We start from the raw sequence: 22261 nt of genomic DNA, 5'->3' as shown, positions 1-22261 counted from the left end.
ATCACACAGGGCCTGACCTCTCACACTGCCAAGAATTCTCACACAAAGCCCTCTTCATATTGACCGCAGCTTAAATTTTTCAGATAAGGCAGAAGAGAAGGAAGTGGTAAAGAGTCTGCAACATGAAAACCCATTAAATATATATTCATTTCCCAGTCTCCCTTACTAGAGATGCCTTGTCATGTGGGTTGGAATAAAACGACTCCTATTTGCGATATAACCTAATGCATATTACAAGGTGTGCAAGTAAAAAACTTCAATGCAAATAAAAATATGCATATTATACTAAAATAAAAAAATCAGTCATTTTCATATATGTTTCTGCAGCAATAATCACAAGCTCTGGCAGCAAGACTGAACTCACCATGAGCGCAGACGTCTCCTCAAGTGGATGTGTGCCTTTCCCCCCCCATCCTGGTCCACTTCACGTTTTGCTTGCAGTCTTCTGCCATTGTGCAGCTAGGTAGCTGCATAGGCCCGGGTTGGCACAGTCAGCTCATCTCCCTGTCATTCAATCTGAGTCCCACTTTCACAATTAGGCAGATGTGCACATTGACTGCAGTTCCACACTGTATAACGTGACCTTTTTTTTTTTTTTTTTTTTTTTTGTTTCAAAGCAGTCCAGGAAAAAAAAAAATAAGTGATGGTCTGTATTCCTTTTCTATTTTCTGATGAGTCACAAATGAAAGACACTGATGCTGCTATGTCTTAGAGCTAGGAAGTTCGCAGAGAGCAGAAGGGAAAAGAGCTGGAGCTCAACTCCTAGAAACTTCCTCCTTCTCGCCAGGCTAAGCTAACCTCCTTCACAAAACTTTGGAATGTAAAGGGAGGACTCTGAGAGGCCCAGCTAGACAAGCCTTTCTTAATCAATTAGCTTGCAGGCATTACTTGTGACCTGAGGTCACAGAGCAGAAGTGTGTGTAGGGTGTTCCTTAAAGGAATACAAAATCAGCGTTTTTCAGTGCATTTGATACAAAACAACCCCCTAGAGGAGGCCAGACAGCGCAGGTATCATATTTGTTCGGAGTGCGGCAATATGAACCGCACAGCTATATGGCAGCAATTTTAAGCCTCTTTATAGCAGTCGTCTTAGATTATAGTCTCCTGTGAGTAAGGATCTCTTTAACTGCTGAATCTCTGATAATGTGATGAGGTTCGCGCACATCTCCTGCTATTGAAAGAATCTGATCAGGGAGGTAACAATGTTTAGCTTTTATATTTTATATAGCTTTTATATACTTATATTTATGTTTAGCTTTTATATTTTATATAGCTTTTATATCCATATATTTATGTTTAGCTTTTATATTTTATATAGCTTTTATATCCATATATTTATGTTTAGCTTTTATATTTGCTTTGTGAAACTTATTTACAGAACTATTCGTAGCAAGTAGGACGTAAATTTAACTGTAAAAATAAAACGTTTTTATATCAGAAAACTCACATCTGCTTTCTTTTGTACATCTAGAACCTGTGCAGTGGGAATCTTCGGTATACATTTTGTATTGTTAAACAGTATAGAATACCGTGCAGCGTAAAAATCAGAGATGCGTAGAGGATGTCCAGAGATCACTGATATCATTCTGATCAGTGACTTTTGTGTTATATTATTTTTACTTTATATAATTTAATTATGCACATCTTTCAGTATATAATCAAGAAGAAAACAAACACAGAACAAAACAAGAGAGACAACATACTATATAATTAGATGGTAAGGTTTTAGGAAGGGGGTGAAAGGTTCAGCCTGATTTAGACACAACATTTCGGCTTTGGCGTACACGCAGAGTGTGTCTGTACACTTACGTTTTTGTGGCTGTGCTCCGAGTTTAAACTTTAAATATAGCGTATAGAACATCCAGCGCAAAAAATGCAGCATAAACGTGCACCAGGCCTATGGGATATGCCTCCTAAAAAACCTTATTGATATGTGTAAGTAATTAACAACTTTGGAGATCTCGCCTCCGGGAGGGGAGATCGCCATACTGCGTTTTAGGAACATGGACACGGGAATCGCATCATTAGCCTCCGCCCCTCTACTAAACTGAACCAAATTCGTCCTTTTACAGTACTTCACCAGCGACGTAGGCAGTAAGCAGGAGGTTGCCCTGCTCTCCCGGGAGAACTCCCAAAAATTCGGGAGTCTCCCGGACATTCCGGGAGAGTAAGCAACTATAAGTCAAGATCGAAAGCATTCCTAAAGGGATTGGGTACTTGCATCTCCATATCCTTACTATACTCAACTTACACATGAACGCCCCTCACTCGCCTCCCCAAGCCCAGTTTCCACATTTACAATGCAGTGCAGGAACAATGCTTTTTTTTAAGCATTTTACTATTTATCACTTTACTTCATGAATTGGAATATATATGCATGAACCTGTGCCTGGAACATATGAAAAACCCAAATCCAATGATTTGAAGAAAGCACATCAATACTGCAAATCTGAACGTAATAGTGCAAAAGTCTGGCTTATACCAGTTACGGCATATATCATCTATCTGAAACATGACATATAATATACACGAGTTCTTTTCGCTCAAAGAATTATGTAACACATAGGGGTGTATTCAATTGTTAGCATTAAAGCTAACAAACGAGCGCTCGAAAAATCTTAGCGTTAAAACCGTAATTACTCGCGGAATTTCAGCTCGCTGCTCCCTGAGCTGCGAGCTGAAAGTCCGCGAGTAAACTACCGTATTAACGCTTTTCGCGCGCAATATTACAGAATAAATGGTAATATTTTTCGAGCGCTCCGAGCTGTCCCCAGCGGCCCCAGCTCTGTCCTGCTTTACTGTCAGATTTGTTTGTTACGTAATGCCTGCTGTATTTTATTACAGATCGGTGTCTGTTTCTGTAATTAAATGTATTGTTTTAATTTATTACTGAGATTAAAGGTAATGTGCGGCCCCTGAAGCATATCAGGTTGCCTACCATTCCTGTAGTTAGACTAATTAATGCTAATGGGGTCTCCGTTAAACAAAAAATTATACTGATGTTTATCGTAGCAAAACAAAAAAATTTATCAGGCTGTTTAACAAAACAAAAAAAAGTGACACTAGGGGAGTCTTATCATTCGCCAGGCCAGTGGAGGGTGCTTCTGGGCATGTGCACAGCAACTGGAAAGCCGACTTGAGCTTCCAGCTCCAGATTTGAAGAATAAAGACATAAAAAAGAAGTTTAAAGTGAAAAGAAAAATATGTAAAAAAAAAAAAATGAATTAACTTAAAAAGATTTTTTTTAATAATAATTTTTTTTTTCTTATAAACACCCTCAGTTAGAAATCAGAGGACTGCTGTCCTTGGTAAACAGGCTTCCCCCTTGCATGACATAACGACCCCCAGTGATAGGCTGTGGCAGTCTAAATCCTGCGAAAAGGGACAGTTCTCGCAGGATTTGAGGCTTATCCTCCTTTGATAAATAAACCCCAATGTCTGAATACTTGCTATAAGTTACCTCATTGGCTCTGCTTACAATCAATTATTAAATGACCCCTAATATATCCATTTACATAAGATTTTATATTCTAGCATCTTGAGACTAATGACGTTACAATGAATTCATTTGGCTTGTTTCTTTAACGACCTGATATGTGGATAATATGCCCAGACAGACCGTTTTGCACATATGATCGTTCAGCCATTTGGCAGTATGACAGCATTGCTAGGAGCGTCATCATGCATCCCAGTAAGTCAGTGACAAGCCTCACAAACCAAAGTAATCATCAGCCAAACGCTTTTCCAGCCTGCCCCATCGATATACGTTCTAAGCCAATGGTTGTTGTTTGACATTTGGGCTTACATACACACCTCTAACCTATTACCACGCTTGTCCAAAATGCAAAATAGTATGACAGTTGTCTCATGTACCCCTACTTCACACCCCCAGGTCAGGCTGAGCTATGCTATGTGAAAAAGTGGGATCATTTCCAAGTTAGAATAACTATATATTAATATTTATTTTTTAGAAAACAAATGTTTGTTTAATTAAAAAAACAGACTGCATTCAGCACACTGCTTAAGTACACACTGACACACTATTTTCCAATCCAGTTGTCTTTAGTGTGTTTTCTAGTACATTGTCGAACGAACATACATGTGCACATTTCTCTTTACAGTACACCAAAAATATTATTTCCGAAATATAGATGGACTACTTGCTGCAGAATAAGACCGTCCCAAAGCACTGGGAAGTACTATACATGGTGAACTTGTTCTGTCATGAAAATACTAGATAGATGTGTTCATAGATAAATGTGAGGGAACCACTTTGCATGTGTCTCCATACTTCGTTTTAAGCTGCAAAACAGAACACAATTGTTTAACAATTTGAGAACTATTTAGTGAGTCACCGATTTTCCTGCTTTAACAGTGATAAGGTAATACTTTTATTACAAGTTATTTTAAGTTAAAAGCAGAAATGTGATACTTGATGGAAAGGGTGAACTGACATTTCTCAAGTGACATATCTATTGTGTAGATATAAGTCCAAAAGAATTTATATTTTATTTTTTTAACCTGAATACACATACACTTACATGTATGTATCTAGGTGTGCGTAACTAGAAATGTGCACTAAGCAAAATAGTGATGGGACCCTCTGTGCACTATCACAAAGCAAAAAGCACCATGATATCTGCTCTATCCCCAGTCATTATACAACAGGACCGAGTACTAATGGCGTTATTAGCAATTTGCCATATTAGTCTGAATTATCTACAGTCATTTCAATCTCTGAAAGAGCAGAGTCCTCTTCTGCGCATTCTCTTCTTATGCAGAGTTCCGTCCTGATTAAACCATATTGTTTGTACTTTAGGGCACTCCTTTTCCTCCAGGAAAACACCCCAATGCTGCCAGACGCAAGAGCAGTCACATGGATAGCTGGGGCTATAGTTAAGCACGTGTACACCGGTAGACATACGTACCTCTGCCTAGTCTAATATGCATATCACGCATTAGCCAGATATACAACTGAATTAGACAATTGTGACGTAACATTTGTTTTAATAACCAAAAAGATTATTAGTACACAATTATATAGGTCCGACATATTGCACAGACCTGCGGTTACTGTTTAGCAAGCAATAAAGTTATGTATACCTGTCCAAAACACGTGGCAGAGGTGGCAGGGGTGATCCTGAACAGAAGCGTTCACAATATAGTTCAAGTGCGGATATGAGAATGGTTAGTGCGAGGAATTGGCGTCAGTGATCAGTGATTCTACGAACAAGTGACATACTTGCCTACTCTCCCAGAACTTTTTTTGAAGCTCACAAATTTTGGGAGAGAGGGTCCTCACCCTCATCCTGCGTATTACCTTCATGAATAGTGGCTTTATGGCCCCGCCCCTGCTGCATATTGTTCCGCAGGAGGGGGGGCAGCAATGATGAGGCTAATTGTATCCCCACACTGCCACTTGGACCTCTCCTTCACAAGTCGACAAGAATGGTTTGAAAAAGACAAACTGTACTTTATACTGTTATATTATTATTATCATTTATTTATATAGCGACATTATACTATGTAGCTCTTTACAACTGGGAACAATCCACTAATAAAACAAGACTGGGTATTAAACACAGACAGAGAGATAAGAACTTACAGTGGTAGATGTGGGGATGTATACAGAGGTATGTCATACCGCCACTTCTCCTACTGCCTTCATTGTCAAACTCACATTCCATTCATTTATATTCCCATTACATTTTCCATACAGCCAATTCTAAATTTCCACTCCCACCACTGACTATTGGGCAACAATATATAGTGGCCTAATTTAAAAAAGTGCAAAATGACCAAGGCACATCTTAAATTAACTGGTCTGACTGTCCAAACTGCTTTCATTTTTTAATTACAGAGAACAGATTCAAATAATTATACTTTGACAATACCATACTCAATAGAGTAAACATGCAGTTCTGTTGGTACATCAATTTAAATAGACTGTAGTAAGATAGTCATCTATCGTTTATAGCGTAAATAACAAACATCTTAGGTTCTAAGTATATGCAAAAATATGTAAGTGTACAATGGAGTAGAACAGAATGCTGTCATTGGAACATATCCTTCCCCTGCTGAAATCCAGGAAAAAACGTGTTTGTTTTATGAGTTATTCTCATTATTATCATTTTAACTGTTGTTCTGACCTGACATATTGTTTCTCAAAATTGACACAATTTTAACTAAATAAGGAAACCTCAGTGTCATGATTTAATAATGGTGATAATTAACCGGATGTTGTTTGTTTAGGCTACTAGCCAGCCCATCATTTCATGTGTTTGGGTCAAAAGTTGCCCTTTGACTTAAAAGCAGCTTGTTATTTTTTTATAATGTGAATTTAGCACATTTTATATTGGAGGGGATTTTCAAGACAGACAAGACTTTCTTTTGATACCATCGTGGAGTAAATATCTTTTCAAATTATGAACATTTGAAGGTTGAATGAACTAATTCCATAAAATATATTCCTTATTTTATTCTGCAATATTCCCATATGTCTTATATTTACATGTTAGTGGAGTCTACATCCACACGTAAGTGTGGGTGGGACAGCCCATGACACAGAAGTTATTAGCAGTAAAAAGGTTCAAATAATTTCAACCACACCTGTTTTGATATTTTTTTTATAAGACAGACAAGTTATGGGCACTGTTGGTATAACGTCATTTTTAATAGTTTCATCTACGTTAATATTTATTTGAATGAAAAAGAAACATTTGAAAGTCTCTGCCAGTTAAATAAAAAAGTTGTTCCAATTGTATAGGGTAAATTACATGTATTAAGTCCTTACACTCCTTATGGACAGATGTTATTTGCACTACAAGATTTGTAAAAACAAATCTGTTCAGGGGAAAGACTGCGCAGTATAGATAACAATGTGAGTGTAGCAAGGAAATTGCTCTCTAGGCATAGCTGCATAGAAAAGTCAAGATGCTGAAATGGTGTCCAATCACAAGTAGTCTACAAGGGGAAAATACTTGTGATTGGCTGGTTGGTGAGGGGGAGTCCATGGGACTCCTGGCTTTGATAATTTAGCAATCTGAGTTGGTGGGCAGTTTTTATGGGAATTTTTAGAAAGTCGTGTATGAAGGTTTGGGGACTATTGTTGAATTAAAGATTAATTTAAAATTCAAATAATGCACTGTTCACTATAAACACCAATATTATCACTTTATTTATTGATGCTACCTAAGTGGTACAGCTTTTTTTGTAACCTGCTCCATTTGCTGTTCTACAAGTCTTTCTGCTTGAGACAGATGAAATCCCAGCCCAAGCACTGCACATCTGCAAGCAGAAGTGCTTCTCTTTCATTCACATTTATATAAACAGGAAGCTAATTATTTAAAGCTACGCCAAGTGTGCTATATTTGCTAACATTGGTTAATTGGCCCCCTACTGGAGACAAAGGATAACTGCAAACACATTTTCAATACTCTTCTTCGAAATTAATATATTAATTCCCCTACTGAGTGTCACATAATTCTTACTGAATTTACACAGCTCTTTCAGGTGCACATAACAGAATGTGTGTGGTGATATAAAGCAGAGATTTAGAATCACACATATGCATGGTTTGTCGCTCTAAATTTCCAAACACTCACTATGTACTTTCTGTGTACTTTCTACTATGATACAATGTGCAACTCACTTACTATCCAGACTTTTACACCCTTGTAAGAGGAAAGTGAAACGCTCCATTTTATGTGTAGCAGATCTGAGAAATTGTTTCCAGACACCATCTACAGGCCTGAAGGATTATTCATATCCATAACAGGATTCGTATAATCCAGCATTCAGAGTATTGACCCAGGTACATTAAAAGATGGAATCGTAAATAGTCAGTGAAAGGGAACTCTGCTGATTTGTAATCATCACAATATTAGTTGAGGGGTGGAACAAAACAGCAAATAATACCCCAAATGTTTTACCAGTAGGGACCCCCAAACATTACAGCAGCAATGTTCTCAGTCATGTTATACATGCAGTATCCCCCTGCACAAGGGTTTCTAAACACTGGTTCTTAATTATCAACAGGACATGTTCTGAGAATGAAGTTATAATTATCGACTCAATCAGATAGATCAATACACCTGTGCATGAATAAAGGAATCCTCAAAACATGATCTGTTACGAGCACGTGAGGATTGCCCTACACCTTCCCGTCAATCAATAGTAATGCCATACTTGCCAACTTTGTATTTTAGATCTGCGGGAGATCCCGTACAGGGGGTGTAGTAGGAGGGCGGAAGGGGCCCCCTGCAACAAAATCAACATTTTGGGGGGGCAAGGTCAAAATGATGCAAATCCCTGTGAACTGTGTAATTGAGGCTCACATTCTGCCCACTTCATTAGGAAGTGGGTAGGATGCGGGAGAATTGCCTGCTCTACCAGGAGTCCGTGAGACCTACTCGGAATTTGAGTTTGCAAGTAGGAAGTAGGAATAATGCCCTCCCTAAATTCTGCCTCTCCCTCCCTGTAATTATAAACTTACTACATTCTGCCCCAGGCTGTGAGAACAACTCAACAGTACGTTCCGACTCCGAGCAAAAAAAACGGAACTCTCTTGGAACTGGATTGTTGCACAGTGATGGTGCCTGTCTGGGTGAGTAGTCAGGAGACACAGTGAACCCCCAGACAGCCAATCAGAGTTCATAGAACTGGACAGAAAATGTAACTTTAGGTGCAGCAGATGCAGTCTTGGACAGCATGTGTTATATTAGTTAAAAGGAGAGAGGAAGAGTTGGTGAGGATAATGTCATTACTGACATGTCTGGTTACAAATTAATTAATCTAGATTGATTTAATTATTTGTTATCAAGCATGCAGTTTATATAAATTAATTGAGTCTAGGTTAGTTAAGTCAAAGGGTAGGTGGGAAATCCTGAACCAGAGAAATGTCTCCCTCATGAAATGAGGCATGTCTGCCATTATAATGGTTGGTGGGACTCTGACCACAGGGCCCCCTCCCCCCGCTGTCTAATAAACCATAAAACCATCACTGTGGATAGTTGCACCCCTGGTCTAATTGTCAGGGTTTTATGTGAATGTAAGATAGTTCTCTGTTTATCCACAAACTCCAGCTTTCCACAGACAAACACAGGACATGGACCACAGTTCAGGGAGACAATTGCTTTTTATCAAGAATGGAAAACCTCAGTTAACGAACATTATGGGGACTTTTTTTGACGTCTGAATGGACTTACCTATATCAGTTATCGTCTTTTCCTGTGAATAATATTATTGGAAGAGTACAGCATATGTAAGGGAAGGAAATGTGAAATAAATGTTCCATGTATACTTTACAATTGACCAACTTAACTACAGTTAGCAGCCTCTAGCTATTACACTGTATGCCATTAACCTGCAACATGATCAGTCACCATCACAGAACTGTACACTATTAAGTAAATGGTAAGTAAATTATCTATTTCAGTATTTTAAAATTTATATTTTAGCTGTGTCTTATTAAAGTGCACATATAGGTCGCTTCAGCGAAACTCTATAGATGTCATGACTTTAGACGAGGATACTATCTGCCTTTATCTCCAACAATCGGCAGCCATCACTCATACGATATAGATAAGACACTAAGCAGTGCAGTCAAAATAGCCACAGTGTACCAAGGCAAACCATTACATACCAGGCCACGTATACCGTACAAATAATCCACCAACCAAGGGTCACATTAACAGTGCTTGTCAACCGGTCATCTGACACTTCCCATCCTGATGACAAATCCAAACCATGGTATAATGACCCAATATTTGGGCCGAGAACCCATCCAGCCCCCAGACAATTCCGGGGTTTGACCAAACATTCATATAAATATATATATTTATATATAAAACAGCCCCGCTTAACGGCAACAAAGGCTGTGACATACATCAATTGACCAATTCTCCAATTATTTGTCAATTACTTCCTTAATCATGTATACAATAGGTTTTATTTTTTTAAGTATATATATTTTTACTTCTTAGTTTCAATCTCATTTCTCCTTTTTATGTGTGTTTTTTCAGAAATATAACAACCTAAGGACATTTCAATTGAACATGTATATTCATAACAACAGCCCTCTCCCTCCCCTCAACCATCTTATCCTGGGGACTGGGGGGGGTGCTTCCTGTGTGGTCACCTGGAAAGAAAGAGGAAATGAGAGCAACAATATCTTTAATTTATCTACCCACCCCTGCAGGGCATGCGCTGCTCACTTCCCATATTGTATCTCACTTGGTCGCACCAAGCCGCCAGTCTCACTCTAGTTTCAACTTACCTCGCCTGTTAAGAGCCACTTACTGTTACAAATCCTAAATTGCCTTAGGACCCCACTAATTACGTTGGTACCTGAGGTCATGGTCATTCTGGCTTGATTCTGGGTAGGTTTTGATTGTGGTTTGGATGCTCTGAAATTATTTTTTTATTTATTAATATTTATTTATTGCACTTATTTATGCGCAGTGCCTTACAATTGGGAGCCAACACAATAATAAAACGAGACTGCGTATTAAGACACAGACAAATAGGTAAGAGGGCCCTGCTCACAAGCTTGCAATCTGTAGGAAGATAGGTGATTGAAAAATGAATGTTAGTCTGAGTGTCAGAGGGTTGTTTGAGTATAGAAGTAGAATAAATGCTAGTTTTAAGTGAAGTGTGTATAGGGGTGGGAATCAGGTAACCGAGTAAGGATAACAAGATCGTTCAGGAATTTAATAAGCTTGCCTCAAGAGGTGTGTTTTTAGAGAAAGCTTGAAGGCTAGGGGGAAAGAATGGATGCATTCTCTGAAAAGTTCCATCCAGGCATAGGAGCAGGTATTGAGTGTAACATAGATCTTTGGAAGAGTGGAATTGGGATATATTTTGAGACTAAAGAAGTAAGGTTATTGCAGTGTCTTGTGTGAGAAACATGCACATTATGGAAATGTTTCTTAGATATATGTAACAGGACTCGGATACAGTTCGGATATTGAGAACAAAGAACGATTGAGTCAAGGATGACACCTGGGCAGAGCACATGAGTGGTAGGATTTATTGTTGAAATGGAACAGAAAGCAATGCTACAGGGCTGCTCAAACCAATTTAAAAGCTCATAAAAACACACATTTGGTAGAATAATTGCTATTTTCAATTTTACATCAGTTTACATGCAATTAGCTGGCATTAAAAAACATGTAAAATGTTTAATGTTACCGCTATTGGGTACACGGCATTCAACATATATGTGCTTAAGTAAAATAATTGTACCATTCTTAAAAAAAATGTGCACAATTACCTTATAAATATTGTTGAATATAGTCCTATAAAAGATATTCATCTAATTGTTCGGTTCTATGTGAAAGATCAATAATGGCATTAATTATTACCCTGATTAAACCATAGCTTCCAATGTCAGACATTTCTCTTGTAAGACAGTGTTCTGCTTTTTATATTAATTTTCCAGCTATTCACACTAGTGTCATTATCAGCTAAATGGTGATTATTTTTAAATCTACCAAATGTCCTCATTTCGACCTAGATTCACCTTCTCCTATTTCCTTACAAATATACAGACTTGTGTTGATAAACTCCTCCAATGACTCCCAAAAATATTTTTCATTCAAAATATTATTCCTGTATAGGTTTCTTTCCTGTTAATATCAGACATTTGGTTATTCAGCTTAGAGGGAACCAGTTCCCCACTGCCTACCACCACACTCTCCTTAATCCTGCCGACCCAGTCATATCTATTACGGCAGTGGGGACAGACAAGCAGTTCTTGGGAACACGGCTGATGTCTGAGGTTCAGCTACATCGTGTGACAGCCGAGCCCAAGGTCTGTAATTTTCTGGGGTCTGAGATCCCACTGAAATCTGATTTCTCAGTTTTGGGTGAAGTTATCCTTTAAGTTCAGGCTGAATCTATTGTAAAATAAGTGAAAAGTAATACACTTTGGAAGGTACGTTGAATGCAAGTAACACATTTTCTAAAGTGAGAATGCAGACCAGAAACATGATGGCCTCCACCAAGTACTCTTCCGGAATATTGAAGATAAATATTAAAAGTCGGCAATTCTACATATCCATAAGAATAATGTGAGTAAAAGTAAAAAAATTTAAACAGTGCTTTATCTAAGTTAGTTTATGTTTAGATGTGGATTTGCAACATCAGTTTACCACTATTTATCCTTTATGTCACGGTCGTCTGAATTTCTTGATCCGATTCGGGACCCTTGGGACTAGCTGGAGCAGGAGTGAAACAGAACTTAGCAGCCTGGATGAACTTCTTGCTCATGTTCGTGCTGATTGTAGAATATAGCAGGGGAATTAGCAGTCTGGAAATGTAGACAGGAACACTGCACTTGTAATGCAGTCAGGAACACTGCACTTGTAATGCAGTCAGGAACACTGCACTTGTAATGCTGTCAGGAACACTGCACTTGTAATGCAGTCAGGAACACTGCACTTGTAATGCAGTCAGGAACACTGCACTTGTAATGCAGTCAGGAACACTGCACTTGTAATGCAGTCAGGAACACTGCACTTAGGAGTGCAGACAGGATTACTGCACTTGTAATGCAGTCAGGAACACTGGAGCCAAGAACTATCCTCTGGAGAGAAGTGTGTTGTTCTGGCAATGAACAGATCACAGCAGCAGGTTTAAATAGGATGTCCCAAACAACTATTGGCTGATCAGTTCATGTGATCAGCTTCTGAATCTGGTTGGTTTGGAATGATCACCTGACTGCATCCAAGATGGCCGCGCCCATGCTGCAGGACAGACAGTATGTGTTTGTTTACAAATGAAGGTGTGGAGAACGGGAATGCTGCAGATGACCAGAAGGGACCCAGGTAGCCGTGATATGACAGCGGCGGATGAGGTAAGTGCGGCTAAGATCCCGATTTGTGACAGTACCCCCTCCCTTACGAGTGGCCACTGGACACTTAAATTGGGGCTTAGTTGGAAACTTGCGGTGAAATTTTTTGATGAGAGATGGAGCGTGAACATCAGAAGCTTTGATCCAGGCCCTCTCTTCTGGACCATAGCCCTTCCAGTCAACTAGATATTGTAAGGTTTTATGTCGAAACCGAGAGTCCAAGATCTCTTTAATTTCATATTCGTCACCATGTTCAGTCTGCACTTCAGGAGAAACCAGTTTGGGTGTATAAAACCGATTTAGCACCAGTGGTTTCAAGAGAGAGATATGGAAGGTGTTGGGTACCCTGAGGTAAGATGGTAGATGTAATTTGTAGGACACTGGATTGATGACTCGGGAGATGTTAAACGGTCCAATAAAGCGAGGAGCGAATTTCATAGATGGAACTCTGAGGCGTAGATTGCGAGTAGACAGCCAGACTCTGTCTCCGGGTTTCAAGCTTGGAATGGCTCGTCGCTTTTTGTCGGCCTGAATTTTGTAGCGTTGGGACGCTTTAAGTAGAGATTCCCGTACCTGGCGCCAGTGGCCTGAAAAATTCTTTAGGAAAACTTCAGAGGCAGGTACTGAGGCTGTAGGAAGTGGAGTAAACAAGGGTACCCTGGGGTGTAGGCCATAGACCGTATGAAATGGAGTGGAAGCAGAGGATTCGTGATAATGATTATTATGAGCAAATTCTGCCCAAGGAAGCAGATCTACCCAGTCGTCTTGAGAAGAGGATATGTACAAACGGAGAAATGTTTCTAGGTCTTGATTAACTCTTTCCGTTTGCCCGTTGGATTGGGGATGATAGGCCGAAGAGAAGTTTAATTTGATCTGTAGTGCTTGGCACAAGGATCTCCAGAATTTCGCCACAAACTGAACTCCTCTATCTGAGACGATTTCTTCAGGACACCCATGCAAACGGAAGATCTCCTTTATAAATTGCTGAGCCAGGATAGGTGCTGATGGGAGTCCACGGAGAGGAACAAAATGCGCCATTTTAGAGAATCGGTCAACGATGACCCAGATGGTATTGAAATTATTAGAATTGGGCAAATCGGAAACAAAGTCCATAGAAATATGGGTCCAGGGTTTGGTGGGAATAGGCAGAGGCAAAAGTTGACCAGCTGAAGATTGTCTTGAACTTTTATGTTGGGCACAGCTGCCACATGCGGAAACAAATTGCTGAACATCCTGATGAAGCGTAGGCCACCAGTAGCTTCTCAATATGAAAGATTGAGTTTTGCGGATGCCAGCATGACCGGCAAATCTGGAACAATGTGCCCATTGGAGCAATTTTTTCCGCAGATTCTCAGGAACAAAAGTTTTCCCCTGGGGAGGTGTATTGTCGGGTCTACTAACTGCGATGCTGAGTGGGCTGATAATAGGCCGTGGATCCACAATGATGGAATCTTCTTCTTTTACCATAGAACGTGACAGAGCATCGGCCTTGCGATTTTTGGAACCGGGACGGAAGGTGACATGGATATCAAATCGAGAAAAGAATAGTGCCCATCGGGCCTGACGTGGATTCATGCACTGTGCAGTTTTAAGGTAGAGCAGATTCTTGTGATCCGTGTATATTGTGACAGGATAACGAGCTCCCTCAAGTAAATGTCTCCACTCTTCAAGCGCCAATTTGATGGCAAGCAGCTCTTTGTCCCCTATGGCATAATTTCGTTCAGCTGGTAAAAATTTTTGGGAGAAGAACCCGCAGGGATGCCATTGCTCATCAGCTGGTTTTTGGGAGAGAACTGCCCCTACTCCGACAGATGAGGCATCAACTTCCAAGTAGAATGGACAGGTTAAATCTGGTTGCCTCAGTATGGGAGCAGAAATAAATGCTTGTTTCAGAAGTTGAAAAGCAGATTGGGCTTCTTCAGACCACTTGGCAGGATTAGCTCCTTTTTTGGTGAGGGCGGTGAGTGGTGCTACTACAGTAGAGTAGCCACGAATAAATTTTCGATAGTAGTTAGCAAATCCCAGAAATCGCTGTACTGCCTTTAGTGTAGATGGTTGAGGCCAGTTAAGAATAGCTTGCACCTTCCCTGGGTCCATACGGAGACCGGTGCCCGAGATGATATACCCCAAGAATGGAATGGATTCAACTTCGAAGGTGCATTTTTCAAGCTTGCAATACAGTTTATTCCTTCTGAGACGGCTGAGGACCTCTTTAACATGTCTGCGATGGGACTGGATATCAGAGGAGAAAACGAGGATATCGTCCAAATATACCACAATAGTATGGTACAGTAAGTCCCGAAAGATTTCGTTTATGAAATTCTGAAAAACTGCTGGGGCATTGCTCAGACCGAATGGCATGACAAGATACTCGTAGTGCCCATCCCTGGTGTTAAAGGCGGTTTTCCATTCATCGCCACGCCTGATACGGATCAAATTGTAGGCCCCGCGGAGATCCAACTTCGTAAATATTTGCGCACCTTTGACTCTGTCAAATAACTCTGTGATGAGGGGCAGAGGATACCGGTTCTTGATGGTAATGTCGTTGAGACCTCGGTAATCGATGCAGGGACGTAATCCACCATCTTTTTTTTTTACAAAAAAGAACCCGGCTCCTGCCGGTGAAGAGGATGGGCGAATAAAGCCCCTTTCCAAGTTCTCTTTTACATATTCAGACATAGATTTTGTCTCAGGGATAGAAAGAGGGTAGACTCTGCCACGCGGTGGGGTTTTACCCGGAACAAGATCAATGGGACAGTCCCAATCCCGATGAGGTGGTAGAGTTTCAGCGGCCTGCTTACTGAAAACGTCTGTGAACTCTTGGTAGGCAGAAGGAACTGGCAAAACTTCCTTATCAGAGGTGGAGCAATGTGGAAGAACACGTTGTAAACAGGACCCGAAACAAGTTGGAGCCCACGCCAGGATTTGTGGAGTCGACCAGTCAATATGGGGGTTATGCGTTTGAAGCCATGGAAACCCGAGAACCACAGGGCTAGTGGCTTCTGGGATGACCAAAAAGGTAAGAGACTCGGAATGCAGAACTCCTATTTGGAGCGTCACTGGAGAAGTCTGATGCGTAATGGTACCCCCTGGAATACGGCTACCGTCAACCGCAGAGAGAAAGATGGTCACTGGAATTTTCTCTAGTGGAATGGCTAGTTCAGCAGCTAATCTGGCAGACATGAAATTCCCAGCTGCTCCAGAATCCAGCAGGGCTGAAATGTATTGGGAGCCTTGAGCGTGTTTCAGAGTGACTGGGATAATACAGTCCTTGCCTTGTGGGGAGCGAAGAGCCACTCCTAGGCTCACTTCCTCATTGTCAGCTAGGAGGTTGTGTTTACCCAGCTTACGAGGACAATGATGTAACAGATGTCCGGAACTGGCACAGTATAAGCAAAGTTTCTCTCTAACTCGCCGTTCTCGCTCGGTGGGTAAAAGACGTGCTTTGCCTAATTGCATGGGTCCTTCAGGGAAAGGAGACGGTACACGGACCCGTTGAATAGGGTGGAACTTGGGGTGTTTCAGCCTCCTCTTTTCTAGAGTTCTTTCTCTGAACCGAAGATCAACCCGATTGCAGGTGGTAATCAATTGGTCTAGCGTTGTAGGTAAGTCCCGAGACGCTAATACATCCTTAATGTGGTCAGACAGGCCCTGCCAGAAAACCGCAACAAGAGCATCGTTATTCCAAGATAGTTCAGAGGAAAGTGTTTGAAATTGAACGGCATATTGGCCAACAGACTGCTGCCCTTGCCGAAGGCGCAGAATATCTAAAGCGGCTGACGTTGTTCTTCCAGGCTCGTCGAATATTCTGCGGAAGGTAGACAGGAAGCTATCAATGTCAAATAAAATTGGGTCAGATTTTTCCCAGAGCGGTGATGCCCATGCCAGAGCTTGCCCTGATAGTAGCGAAACAATATAAGCAGTTTTGGTACGTGCAGTGGGGAAATTTCCGGGTTGTAATTCAAAGTGTATACTACACTGGTTGAGAAACCCGCGGCAATTCTTCGGATCGCCATTGTATTTAGCTGGCGTGGGAAGGTGGAGTCTGGATGAAGTAAGTAGTGAAGCAGGTATTACTGGCTCAGGCGGAGTATGGGATGGTTGACTGCGGAATAACTGCAAGGTATCCATACGTGTAGAAACATCCTGCAGCAATCTCAAAATTTGCCCCTGGTTAGTTTCTTGTCTCTCAATGCGTTCAGCTAATATTTGGACAGAGTCCTCCCTCGGGGTATGTTCCCCTAGCGGATCCATTTGGCCAGAACAAACTGTCACGGTCGTCTGAATTTCTTGATCCGATTCGGGACCCTTGGGACTAGCTGGAGCAGGAGTGAAACAGAACTTAGCAGCCTGGATGAACTTCTTGCTCATGTTCGTGCTGATTGTAGAATATAGCAGGGGAATTAGCAGTCTGGAAATGTAGACAGGAACACTGCACTTGTAATGCAGTCAGGAACACTGCACTTGTAATGCAGTCAGGAACACTGCACTTGTAATGCTGTCAGGAACACTGCACTTGTAATGCAGTCAGGAACACTGCACTTGTAATGCAGTCAGGAACACTGCACTTGTAATGCAGTCAGGAACACTGCACTTGTAATGCAGTCAGGAACACTGCACTTAGGAGTGCAGACAGGATTACTGCACTTGTAATGCAGTCAGGAACACTGGAGCCAAGAACTATCCTCTGGAGAGAAGTGTGTTGTTCTGGCAATGAACAGATCACAGCAGCAGGTTTAAATAGGATGTCCCAAACAACTATTGGCTGATCAGTTCATGTGATCAGCTTCTGAATCTGGTTGGTTTGGAATGATCACCTGACTGCATCCAAGATGGCCGCGCCCATGCTGCAGGACAGACAGTATGTGTTTGTTTACAAATGAAGGTGTGGAGAACGGGAATGCTGCAGATGACCAGAAGGGACCCAGGTAGCCGTGATATGACAGCGGCGGATGAGGTAAGTGCGGCTAAGATCCCGATTTGTGACACTTTAAGGTTGGAGTGATAGGACATCTGTATCATTTCTGTGTATTTCCTTTTTCATTACAAGATATCATTATCCTCAGCTATTTATATAGCGCCATTAATTCCGCAGCGCTGTACAGAACTCACTAACATCAGTCCCTGCCCCATTGGAGCATACAGCAATTCCCTAACATACACACATACCCAGACCGAGAGAGACTAAGGTCAATTTAATAGCAGCCAATTAACCTACTAGATTGTTTTTGGAGTGTGGGAGGAAACCGGAGCACCCAGGGGAAACACAAGCAAACACGTGGGTGGAGGGGGCTGGGGGAGACACAAACTCTACACATATAAGGCAATGGTCGGGAATCGAACTTATATAATACCAATATATACAGCTGTGCTGTACAACCACAGCCCTTCATTCAGGCACGTCAGTCCCTGCTTACATCTAATTAGTCTCAAATTTCTAATATGTTCCTGGAAAATGGAAAAAAAATGGAAAAAAAGACTTGGAAGAAATCCACACGGAGAGATAATACAAACACCATACAGATAGTACTTTGGTCACAATCCCAACAGCAATGTGAACCATTATTCCAACATGCCATCATGTAGACTTCATTCATAAGAGTAGCCATTTTTATTTTTACCCAAACTCAGAATGGTGGAGCTGCTACACCTTCAACACCATCATTCCTGAGAATTCTACAGTGTGGGTGATGTCAATGTCGCAATGATACTGCTTACCCTGCAAACTTCTCCAAGCTCATACCAAAGAGTGAAGGGCGCTCATTCTCTCTTTCAAGATATAGAACCCACACTCTTTATGGGATATAGCTTTTACAGCAGCTCCTTTGCTACTAAAGAGATTACACGTCTCCTTTAACACTTCTGATAAATGTTTCCAGTTGTGCTTAGAAAGCTTCTAACTCAGCAGTTTTCCCAAATCACACCCAACTCTGGAAAATAACCCACCTCTCAAAAAGTATTATGAGTGACTGACTAGATAAAATCTAAAAAGGCATAGCTGTTCCTCTCTACTGAATGGTTGTCATTACAAGCAGCTGCAGTCCATTTATTGTATATACCACTAAATTGTTGTGATTGAGCGGTGCACGCCTCGATTTACATTACTAGATTACAAAAGTCATCGTGACTTGTTAACAGCCATTCATTTCTGCATTTCTGGCACATAAATCCCTCACATCACTTCTATTGCCACCAGCTTGTCTCTAGTGAAGGCAGGTCAGTGAAATTTCACATTGGAATGAGGGTCTTAGAGAGAGTGGTATGCAGAGGAATGTCAAGAATAACATTGAGAGGCTGGAGAAGAACCAAGCCTTAAATGTTTTACATTGCAGTAGTATAACCAAACAAACAATCTTAGTATAACAGAAACATTAAAGCTGATAGTATTTCACTGTTCAGTCCTATAATTTGTCATCGAAGATGTTATACTTAAAATGTACCTTTCCCTTCAACCCTTACATTGGCCAATTCACAGATGTACATCGTCCCTTATACCCCACTCGTATGACAATTCATTCTTTTTATCTAGTTCATATTTGGTTTTATTTAAGTTAACCCCACCCTCAGCCCTCTGTGATTACTGTTTAATTCCCTGGCCTTACATTCATGAGGCAGGGTAGAGGCTTTGTGCGCTAAAAGTAAATGATGCAAAGCAGAATAGCTTACTTGCATGTTGCTTTGCTAGCAATTTCCTTTAAGCGTGGGTGTTAGGTTAGTAGGAGCATCAATCATGCATGTGCAAAGTGCATCAAGATGGAAATCATACAAATTCAGATATATTACATGAGATGTGTTTTCATTTCTATGTAACCAATGTTTTCCCATTGGTGAGATGAAGAGTGAAAGTGCCTGAACTTAATCAAGTATTAAATACTTTTTTATGGACCCAGAAAACCATAGAGCTTCTATAGACTACTTCCTTCTTTCTTCCAACAACTGGATAGAATACTGGACTTTCTCAAGAGTACAAAAATATAAGCAGTAGGTTTATATCTCAGCAAAGCTGCTATTAGGGACAGGGATACAACTAAGGGTGTTGCCTAGATAGTTTAGATGGCAGTCACTGAATGACATATATAATGGCACTACTTCACTGCTGCTATTTTCCTAGGGGCAACCTGCAATGAGCGACGCTCCACCAGAGATTTAAATTACACACACTCCACCTCACCACTGGCTAACAATGGGGAATGGGGGCTGGTCACTATGTTAAATTCAAAAACATTTTGTCCGGTCCTCCTATTCACTCTACTGTCATTTCATGTACAGCAGGCCGACAGAGGAGGCGGTGTCTGCACTGTGGTCATGTGATCATACACCTTACGCTCCTCAGTGTCAGTGATAGGCTGGGAGCCTGGCGCTGTGCGGTCACTGCTGTATAAGGTAAGAAATGGGAGGGGTAGAGTGAAGCGGTGATGTCATAGCAGAGTAGGTAGGTGAAGGACTGGGAAATAAATAACAAAGTAGAACTAAATGACAGATGAGAGTGAGGCAGGAAATAAATTACAAACAAGAGAGGGGAGATGAATTCATGGTAGGGAGAGGGTGGTGGGAGAGAAATGACAATTGAGAGGGAGAGTGGTGTGAAATGTATGACAAAGAAGATGGTCACAAACATTCAAACTGCAGTGATTTTGGGGGGCTGTCCTGCGCAGAGACTTCCTGGTATGCCCTGCTTCAAGCCGCACCGAGTAACAAGAAGAGAGAGCGATGCGCACCCAACAGTGGAGCCAGCAGAATTTCTGGGTTAAGCGGATGAGGAGGCAGATGACTGGCAGATACATGTCATGGCCACGCCCCCTGCGGCAGCATGGTGAGTGGGCATGTGCTAAAGTTTTGCCTAGGGTGCATAGCACCCAGCACCGTTCCTGGCTGCTATTCATACTATCTTGAGTCTCCCAATTATTTTATGCATATTTTATTGTCGTCAACTACCCCTGATTTCCTGTTGCTATAGTTTAACACTGTTTGCACAATAAAACGTCTCTCGTTTTTTATAGATGTAGGTATTGTTATGTGATCATATTCAATATAAGTTAGATGAATATGGTCATAAAACATTTCTGTATTTGCTTCATCCTATCAATTTATGTCCGCAGTTTCCTTGGTATGGAGCACTGGTTGTAAAAAAATCTACTTAGGAATCACCAACATTGTTTGTTTTGTGAATCTTCAAAAAGGAAGATAATATATTGGTCCTGATGGATGTAACAAAATGACTAAATGGAAAAGGACAGGTCTGAGCTTCTCAGGACTGCAAATTACATTTAGAAATACACCTGACAATCAGTATATTGTGTTCGGATGTTCTTACATCACTAGGAAGAATCTTGGCACGAAAGTATGCTGACTAACAGACTGGCAAGATGGTTTTTGCCATTAGCAAAGGACAACTAAAAAGACATTAATGTAGCAGAAGATAACAAAATAATGGTGTCTTAAATGTGCAAAACCAATTAATGTAATTGCATCCCTCCACTCTCTAGCCACCAGCTTCTGAAGATTGTTGTTTGCTCTACACAGTAGGAAAGTGCCGACGGGCTGGGGAAATGGGGCATAACATTTGATAGAAGAATTTTTTAATCCACCATACATCTATGTAGTACGGTGGATTAAATTTCTGTGTTGTGAAATGAAAACAATTGTTACCGCCTGCCAATCAAGAAACCAATCCCATTATAACAAATTCTGTAATGTCTCATATTAGCCAAGGCAATTTTTAGACTGTTATTAGACTCAATAATACCTTTTCTTGATGGTTCCTTTACTTTTTTTTGTTCTCTTATCAAAGCTATTTTACAGGTAACTGTGGTAGAATAGAAGATGTTGCCATAGCAACCAATTAGACATTTACTTTAAGTTAAAAAATAAATTCTATATTCCTACCAATAGTTGTGGAGTCACAATTAAGACTTGATACGTGTCACTATTCTCTTGTCATTGAGTGAAACTGCACAAAACCATGAACAGATGTTGGGTATTCATATTTTTTTTGGCACTACTACATAATACACATATAACGCAAGTGCAGATTTTGGAGCTGTGGGAGGAATGGGTGGTGTATAAAATGTAAAAGTTATAGTAGAATGGCAACTATTACAAGGGTAAAGAAATAATGATGGTGCCACTCCAACCTCACCTCTTGACAAAGCAGACACATTTTATATATTCATGAGGTAAACACTTAAAGTATATCCCAGGGCTCATTTACTATCATTGGACTCAGGTGCAACATTGGCACTAAACCATAGCGACCAACCAATGAGACTCTCTCTCTCTCTAGTTTCATTGTCATTCTTGCACTAGACAGATACAAACTAATTGCTGATTGGTAGCTGTGACTCACTGCAAATGGTGTGTCTAAATGTGATGTAAAATGTGTCCTGACTTATTCTTATAATAGTCAAT

At 40.8% G+C, this 22261-nt stretch overlaps 1 long non-coding RNA gene across 3 annotated transcripts in view; it reads right to left on the bottom strand.

The window, feature by feature from the left end:
* The window catches only part of LOC142139468 (uncharacterized), a 353675-nt gene that overhangs the window by 249022 nt on the left and 82392 nt on the right, over positions 1–22261 (bottom strand). The window contains exon 1 of one of the 3 annotated variants that reach the window (XR_012688211.1): positions 365–754. The exons of the other annotated variants lie outside the window; for them this stretch is intronic. This is a non-coding gene — a long non-coding RNA (uncharacterized LOC142139468). Of the gene's footprint in view, positions 1–364; positions 755–22261 lie in introns of those variants that run through there. 3 annotated transcript variants of the gene reach the window in all.

Source organism: Mixophyes fleayi, chromosome 2, assembly GCF_038048845.1.
Source record: "Mixophyes fleayi isolate aMixFle1 chromosome 2, aMixFle1.hap1, whole genome shotgun sequence".
NCBI lineage: Eukaryota > Metazoa > Chordata > Amphibia > Anura > Limnodynastidae > Mixophyes > Mixophyes fleayi.
Note: the sequence above shows the minus strand (reverse complement) of the source record. Positions and strands in the feature narration are given on the sequence as shown.